The sequence below is a fragment of the Dasypus novemcinctus genome, chromosome 2 (genome assembly GCF_030445035.2).
Source record: "Dasypus novemcinctus isolate mDasNov1 chromosome 2, mDasNov1.1.hap2, whole genome shotgun sequence".
Taxonomy (NCBI): domain Eukaryota; kingdom Metazoa; phylum Chordata; class Mammalia; order Cingulata; family Dasypodidae; genus Dasypus; species Dasypus novemcinctus.
The window spans coordinates 195,515,381-195,524,603 of NC_080674.1; the positions used below are offsets into that span (position 1 = coordinate 195,515,381).

At 43.3% G+C, this 9,223-nt stretch overlaps 1 pseudogene; it reads left to right on the forward strand.

The window, feature by feature from the left end:
* Window positions 1-5,530: 5,530 nt before the first annotated feature.
* On the forward strand, window positions 5,531-7,797 carry LOC101435817 (actin-binding protein WASF3 pseudogene; annotated as a pseudogene).
* The last annotated feature ends 1,426 nt before the right edge of the window (window positions 7,798-9,223 follow it).

Consider the following 9,223-nt stretch of genomic DNA (forward strand, 5'->3'; position numbering starts at 1 on the left):
CCTCAACATCCTTCTCCTCCCTCAGCAGCTAGTCAAAGGCCAGACCTGAGGTAGTTTGCCTGGAGAGTGGCATATGGTTCTGGTCGCCACAACAAAAGCCACTCAGTTTTTTTTTTTTTAATTGCAGTTTCTTATTCTCTTCATCTTACTCTTTTCTGGGTTTATACAGTTCCTCTTCTGGTCTCAGGAGCCCAGAAGAGTTATTTTAGATAGTTTCTGATTGTCCAATAGCTGTTTTTGGAGGAAGAGTTTGTCCTGGAGCTCCCTACTCCACTGACTTTCCCGGAAACTTCTCATATATCTTCTCTTTATCACTGCATGTTGCTGGTGTTGTCTAGGTTTCCATGGGTGACATTCAAAATATCGCTCCAACATTTGTGGCCTAAATATAGACCCGCAGAAACACTTCCCCACTGATGCTACTAGAAGCTTGCTGGTCTGCCATAAAGAGGACAGTCAATGAAGAACTGCCACTGTGATCACTGGGGCCTGGCACAACATAATTGCTCACACCTGTAAATGCAGGAATTATGATTCAAAATTCAATTCCCTAAATTCTTAATTTTTTTAAAGAGTAAGGGAGGGAGGAATGGGACAGGTATGGAGAGAAGGAGAGAAAGGGAGAGGGGAAAGCAGAACAGAAGACAGCAAAATAGACTGATAGAGAAAGAGAGACAGAGAAAGAAGGACAGAGACACACAAAGAGATATAAGATAGTTATGGAGAGAGAAAGTGAAAGAAAGAAAATGAGAAGAAAGAGAGAGCAAGAGATTGGTGTTGATTCTTGGCCTGCCAACTCTATTGGCCTTGAATTGTGTGCCCCCCCCACACACACAACTTGCTTTGCCAGAGAGGACAAAAGTCAGAAGATATGGGACTAACTCCTTTCAAGCTTTAGGGACAATGAAAGTTCTATCAAGTGCATGATTTGTTTTTTTTCCCATGATTTAAAGTGCAGATTTATATTCTATGTTTAGCACTTGAAAATCAAGCAGATGACCTGTATATGTCAAGTGCTAAGTTAGTCCCTAGGTATATGACAATTAAAAAACAAATATGGGAGGACGGGGCAAGATGGTGGCTGAGTGAGCGCACCTGATAAGCTCTCCTGCAAAGAAGCGGCTGGGCAGCATTGGAAATTCTTCAGGACCATGTTGTTTCAGGATTTTGCAGGGCAGGAGGTGTCTGGACATCGATTTCATGGGAAGGTAACAGAAAATTCGTGTATAAGATAAAATTGAGGCTCTATTACACGGAGGTGGGGGCTGCGAGCGGGATGCTACCTCTTGGGGTGGGCGGAGCTGTGGTACCGGTGCTGCAGCTGCGATTCCTGGAGGCTCTGTGGTGCTGGGGAATTTATAAGCCCTGAGCGGGCTATTGGGGGTCTAACAGAGTAGGAGGCCTTTGCAGACCGATTTGGGGAGACAGATGGGAGTTTTATTGTGAGGCGGGGAATTTTTGATTGTGGACACAAATAGTAGCGCTTCCGACTAGAGCCCCACCCCCAAGGCCAGCTGCCGATCTAAAGCAACCTTAAATTGCTTGTAATAAAGAGATGTCACCAGGAGGCTGTTTCAGGGACTGGTAGGGTGGGAGACATCTGGAAGCCGATCAGGGGAATACTTTGTGAAGCGTGGGAATTTCGGTCGTGGACTCTGATATCGGCATTTCTGGCTGGAGCCCCGCCCCCAGGGCCTGGCTACGGATCTGCAGTGTCATTAAATCGGCTGCAGTGTAGAGGCGCCCCCAGGTGGCCAGGTGGCCATTTCGGGGGGCTTGCAGGGCGGGAGGAGTCCTGAAGTCGAATTGGTGATACAGCCACAGAAGAGACCCAAGTGAGAGGGTGAAGTATGGGGTTCTGACACACAGGTCAGAGTTTATGGATGTGACCTCCCCCATAGGGCTGACACCCAGCTGCGGGGATTCCTGAAGTCTGTGTTGCACTGCAGTGCCCCCAGGCTCCCTGTTAACCAGATTTGAGTTGCCAGGTCTGAGTCCCCTAAACCTTGGTGGCCCACACCCCAGAGACTCACACCTCTTGAGTCTTCAATATCACAGAATTCCCATCCCTGAATCCATCACGCCCTGAGGTCCATTTGAGGTCCTTGAATGTCTTAGCCCTCAACGTTTGCATTTTTTCCTTTTTTGTTTTTTTGTTTTGTTTTGTTTTCTTTTTATTTTATTTTTTATTTATTGTCCTGATTGCTAACATTGCATTATCTCCTTGTCTTTTCTCCCATTGCATCCCCCAAAGTGTTTTTTTTTTTCTTTCAGTTATTTAGGGGAGTTTTTTGTTGCTGCTGTTGTGGTTGTTCTATATATTTTTTTCTTTTCCTTACTTATTCCCCTCCCTTTACCCACCTCCTTTTTTCTTTCTTTCTTCTCTTTTTTTTTTCTTCTCTCTTGTCCCTCATTTTCTTGTTATTTTATTTTATCTTAATTATACAGTAGGTGCAGCAGGGAACACCTCACATTTGCTGGGTTTCCTCATCCTCTGTTGCCTCATTTCTTTGTGAATTGATTTTGGCTACCTACACTATCCCCTTTCCCCCACATCTTGATATCCTCCATCATCTACTGTCTCTCCTATATTCCACTTCCCTTTCTTTGAGCCCCAAATTGTCTAAATCTTAATTTCTAATACCTTTGTTTTGTTTTCTGTCTTTTATCCACTCTTAAAACTATTGCCTTTCTTTTCTCTTTCCCTCTCCAATGAAAACACTAGCTTTTTAATTCATACCATATTCCTCCCATATTCAGTCGATTACCTCATTATAGGTGCTCTACCTACTGCTATGACTCTATACAACTTACATGAATCTAATATCCATCCTCCCAGATCTCATATTGTTGCTCTGTTAACATTTATTACCAATACTATTTTACACATTTTCCTTGCTTACACAATTGCCTTTCCCAGACCCTAATACTTTCCTTCAAAGTGAACTCAGCCAGCAATAAGAAATTAGAATAAGAAGAACAAAGTGACAAAGAGAAGACATAACACTTACGCAAAAACAACAGCTAATAAATCCCCAAGACTAGACAAAGAAGCTAAGGAACTGATTAAACCCGTCAAGATAAAATGATGATGAGACAGCAACAAAAATCTACAAACCAAACCAGTAATCAGGAAAACGTGGCTGAATCGAATGGACAAACTAAAAACCAGGAAGGGGAGCAGAACTTTGCACAAGTAATTAAAGATCTCAGAACATATATCACAGAGAAATTTAATGACGTAAAGGAAGAGATTAACAATATGAAGACAACACTTGGAAGGAAATTGCAGACATACACAAAAAGATAACAGATATGATGGGAATGAACACCACAGTTCAAGAAATCAAAAATACACTCACAGCAATTAACAGCAGATTAGAAGAGGCAGAGCAGAGAATTAGTGATGTGGAAGAGAGTACATCGGAAATCAAACAGTAGAATTGATCGATAAAAAGATATAAAAAAACCAGCTAGGACTTAGGGACCTGAATGACAATGCAAAACGCACAAACATACGTATTATAGGCATCCCAGAAGGAGAAGGAAAATGGGTCAGAAGGGGTGTTGCAGGAAATAATGGCTGAAAACTTCCCTAATCTACTGAAAGAGACAGATGTACATATCCAAGAACCAGAGCACACCCCAATCATCATTAACCCCAACAAGCCCAACTCAAGACATATACTTGTCAAATTATCCAATGCTCAAGACAAAGAGAAAATTCTAAAAGCAGCAAGAGAAAAGAAAACCATCACATACAAGGGAAGTTCCATAAGATTAAGTGCTGATTTCTCATCTGAAACCATGGAGGCAAGAAGGCGGTGGTATGATATAGTCAAGGTACTAAAGGAAAAAAAATTTCCAACCAAGAATACTCTATCCAGCTAAATTAGCATTCAAAAATGATGGAGAGTTCAAAATATTCACAGATAAACAGAAACTGAAAGAGTATGCCACAAGAAACCTCCCCTTCAAGAAATCCTAAAGGGAGTTCTGCAGGAAGAAATGAAAAAACAGGACAGGCAGAGTTGGAGGAGAGTGTAAGAGCAACAAAAAAGACAAAAAGAGAAGAAAAAACAAACAAACAAAATATGAAAAACCCAAGTCCAATCAAAATATGGCTAACATAAATAATTCCTTGAAACTAATAACACTGAATGTCAATGGAATAAGCTCACCTATCAAAAGATTCAGACTGGGACACTGGATAAGGAAATATGACCCATCTATATGCTGTCTACAAGAGACACATCTTACACCCAGAGATTCATGGAAGCTGAAAGTGAAAGGTTGGAAAACAATCTTACAAGCAAATAATAACCAAAAAAAGGCAGGAGTGGCTATATTAATATCAGACAAAAAAGACTTTAAATGTGAAACAATTGTGAGAGACAAAGAAGGATACTACATATTAGTGAAAGGGAAAATCTCTCAAGAAGAACGAACAATCATAAATATTTATGCTCCTAACAAGGGCGCCTCTAAATACGTGAGGCAAATGCTGGAAAAACTAAGTGAAAGAATAGATGCATCTACAATTATAGTGGGGGATTTTAACACACCACTATCAACTCTGGACAGAACATCTCAAAAGAGAATCACTAAAGAAACAAAACATTTGAACAGTATATTAGAGGAGCTGGATCTAAGACATATACAGATCATTACACCCAAACACAGCAGGATATACAATTTTCTCAAGCGCACATGGATCATTCTCAAAGATAGACCATATGCTAGGCCACAAAGAAAGGCTTAGTGAATTCAGAAAGATCAAAATCATACAAAATAATATCTCTGACCAATGCTGGAATGAAGCTGGAAATCTGCAAGGGCCAGAGGCCTGGATTTCACACCAAGATATGGAAATTAAACAGCACACTCTTAGAAAAACAGTGGGTCAAAGAGAAAATCTCAAAAGAAATCAATGACTACCTTGAAACAAATGACAATGATAACACAACATACCAAAATTTATGGGATGCAGCAAAAGTAGTACTAAGAGGGAAATTTATAGCCATAAATTCATACATCAAAAAAGAAGAAAGAGCAAAAATTGAAGAACTAACTGCACATTTGGAGGAATTAGGAAAAAAACAACAAGTAATCCCACAGGAAGAAGAAGTAAGGAAATAACAAAGATAAGAGCAGAACTAAATGAAATAGAAAATAAGAAAGCACTGGAAAAGATAAAGAAGACCAAGAGCTGGTTTTTTGAGAAGATCAATAAAATTGACAAACCTTTAGTGAGACTAACAAAGAAAAAAAGAGAGAAGATGGAGATACACAAAATAAGAAATGAGAAAGGAGATATCACCACTGACCCCACAGAAATAAAGACTATCTTAAGAGGATACTTTGAAAAACTATATTCCAACAAAAATGACAATTCAGAGAAAATGGACAAATTCCTTGAAACACATAAGTAGCCTATATTGATGAAAGAAGAAATTGATGATCTCAACAAATCAATCACAAGTGAAGAGATAGAATCTGTCATTAAAAACCTCCCAACTGGCGCGGCGCGGCGCGGGCAGCCGAGCCTGGGGCCGCTGTTACTGTGGATATCTGAATCAAAGTAGCGATGCTAACTGAGGAAAATTTCTGCAACCTGTTGTGAGCCATGCCCTTGGTAAAGAGGAGCATCGAGCACCGGCACCTGTGCCGTGGAGCTTTGCCGGAAGGAATCACCAGCGAACTCGAATGCGTGACCAACAGCACTCTAGCTGCCGTCATACGCCAGCTGAGCAGCCTGAGCAAACATGCCGAAGACATATTTGGTGAGTTGTTTAATGAGGCTAACAACTTCTACATGAGAGCGAATTCTCTTCAAGACAGAATCGATCGCCTTGCTGTCAAAGTTACCCAGCTGGATTCACACTGTGGAAGAGGTGTCACTACAGGATATCAACATGAAAAAAGCATTCAAAAGTTCCACAGTACAGGACCAGCAGGTGGTTTCAAAGAACAGCATCCCCAATCCTGTGGCTGACATTTATAACCAGAGCGATAAGCCACCTCCGTTGAATATTCTTACACCGTACAGAGATGAAAAGAAGGATGGGCTGAAATTTTACACCGATCCTTCCTATTTCTTTGACCTCTGGAAAGAAAAAATGCTACAAGACACAGAAGACAAAAGAAAAGAGAAAAGGCGACAAAAGGAGCAAAAGCGTGTAGATGGCACAACCCATGAGGTGAAAAAGGTTAGAAAAGCCAGGAACAGGCGCCAGGAGTGGAATATGATGGCATATGACAAGGAGCTTAGACCTGACAACAGGTTGTCTCAGAGCGTGTACCACAGAGCGTCTTCCGAGGGATCGCTGTCCCCAGACACTAGATCGCACACGTCCGATGTCACAGACTACTCTTACCCGGCCACTCCGAACCACTCTCTGCACCCGCAGCCGGCGACCCCTTCTTATGCGGCCGGCGGCGACCCAGGCCCCTGAGCAGGAGTACAGGCTGCCCCCGGGCTCCGCCAGGCACCCGGCCCTCAACAGGCCGCAGCAGCCGCCGCCGCCGCCCCCCCCAGGCGGCCGACTTCGGGATGCTCCCGGCGCAGATCATTGAATATCACAGCCCGTCAGGACCGCCCCCTCCACCACCGCCTCCCATGATCCCTTCAGCACAAACTGCGTTTGTTAGTCCTCTCCAGATGCCCGTGCCGCCGTCCTTCCCCACGTCCGCTGGCCCCACGTACACGGCCCCCGCTCACCCCCCCCGCCTCTGGGCTGGTGGTCACGGCCCCGCCCCCACCAGGCCCGCCCCCGCCCCCGCCGGGTCCTCCTGGGGCGGGCTCCTCTCTTTCGTCCTCCCCTCTGCACGCCCCCCCTGTCGCCGAGGCCAAGCGACCAGAAGCTGCACAGCCACCTGTAAGCGATGCTCGGAGCGATCTCCTTGCTGCCATTCGAATGGGAATCCAGCTGAAAAAGGTGCAAGAGCAGCGCGAGCAAGAGGCCAAGCGGGAGCCTGTCGGGAACGACGTGGCCACGATTCTTTCCCGGCGCATTGCTGTCGAGTACAGCGATTCTGACGATGACTCAGAGTTTGACGAAAACGACTGGTCAGATTGAGCGGCACCCACGGTCCGCCACGTGCAGGTGGCCCTGTGGCAGTGCTGGCTGCCAGCCAGAACTCCGTGAGCTGGAAGCGTGTTGAAAACTCGAAGTGGTCTCAACACTTAAATAGCAGTATTATAATCCTGTAGCTTAGCAACTTTTGTATTAATAATGTGATATTGCTTCTGCACATCCAAAACTTCTGGGTTTTTTCAGTATTTACTGTGTAATACTTAAGTGCCACTAAACATAGCAAATCGTGCTGCACATGAAGAAATACGCTGTAATTATTGCATTGTCCTGGAAACAACATTTTGCTTTCTTCTTGGCCATGAAAGTATTTAGTGCAGTTTGAGTTTACTCTTACTGATTATTATAATTCTGCAGACTTGTTGTGTGTTTGTGAAGCTGCTTGGTTGTTAGGTCTTTGCAGGATTAACGACTGTGTGTCAGAGTGATGTCTTCCGAGCCATAAGTGATATTGTTTTACATTTTTAAAAAATGTTTTTCAGAAGATGTTTGGTCCCAGAGGGAAAGATTGAACAAGTGAGGAGAGGCAAATGTTTCTGCTTTCAGTTTCTTGGCTTGGTTGCCTCCAAGTGAATTTGTATGTTCCGTTGAATAATTTTAACTTCCTTTGCACGTTCTTATAAATTGTGACATTGGATGGGTCCCTTTATAGGCAGGATTCCGCGGTAATTTTCCTTCACCCTTTAGGCATTGACCTAAATGTTGATTTCTGTGGAAGGGGTCAGCAGCTCAGTAGTACTGAAAAAAACAGGGTCCTTTTTGCCTTCAGGGACATTGGGGATGATATTCAAAATATTTGAAGACCATTCCAGCTTGCACCCCCGGCGCCGAGCACACACAGGCATCAAGTAGCCGGAGGGCCTGACGGGAGGTACATGCTGCAGAGAATGCTCAAGGTGCCTCCTCCTCTTGGTCTGAATTTTGGAAACATAGGTTCAAGTGAAAGTTGGTGTGACAGCTGTCCACTTTTCATGGTACTGTGGTCAGATTAGGGACCAGTAACCCACAAGCAGGGCCTTTGCCCTGGCCTAGAAGCACACAGTTCTTTTGTCTCAGATTGTCTTTGGCAGGTTCAGTTTTAAAAAGTACCTCACAAAAGCACCTGGCTGAGCCCTGCAGCTGTAGCAGATCTTCCCGCCCACCCTTCTCCCACCGGGGGATTTAGAGACAAGCCCTTGGCAAACTCATGAATCAGCTTCTATTTTGCAATTCTGCGTGAAGGGTAACTGCTTGTTCAGAATCAGTAAATGCCCATGCTTTGATTGTGAATATGACTGCACAAAACACCTTACTCTCCAAGGAATTGCTACTCCCAGACCCCATTTCCAACAGATAACTTGTTACTAGAGACTGTCAGTTACAGTGAAGGAAAGAAGACTTAGTTAAAAACAGTTATTTGGGTTGATGGTAAATGCAAACGGGATCACAAAAGGGGTTTTTGTTGGTTGAGGTCTCCTTGGGACATCGGCCGGCCCCTGAATCCCGTCCAGTGTGTGTGCCTCTTGAGTGCTGACGCAGCTTGTGGGCAGGCTTCTTAGGAAGCTGGGGTATGGGTTGTAGTCACTGAGATTTTGAAACTCAGAAAACCTAATGTCTCCGTCCCCTTTCCAAGACCATGCTTATACTGCTTATCTGTGTCTTCTTAGCTCTACTAGCTTTTTAGGCACATGCTTCTGGAGTTTCTGTTCTTAGAGCTAGGCACCATTTGACTGGTCGCCATCATTTTCTAGAATATAAGTAATAGGTAACAATTTTTTTAAAAATTTCTCTCTTCCTTTTTTTTCTTAATGTAGAGCCTACTGTGTTGGCATTATTCTTGGGACTTGACCACTTTTAGTTTTATTTTATGTTTATTATTATATTTTGTCTTTATTACATTTTGTCTTAGGAGTTACCTGGAACTTTCTAGAACTTATATTCAGTAACGCTTCTGTGTTCTTTAAGGCCCTTTTGTACTCAGGATGGAAGAACATATTAAAGCTACTACCCATGTCATGATTTCTTCTATTTATATCTTATTACAATAAAGTGATTGGCACATTATTCCTAAATATTCATAAGCTTGATAATTATTTGTTGCCTTCCTATAGTTTAATCAACAAAGTAATTTCAACTTGATTTTAGGCCTA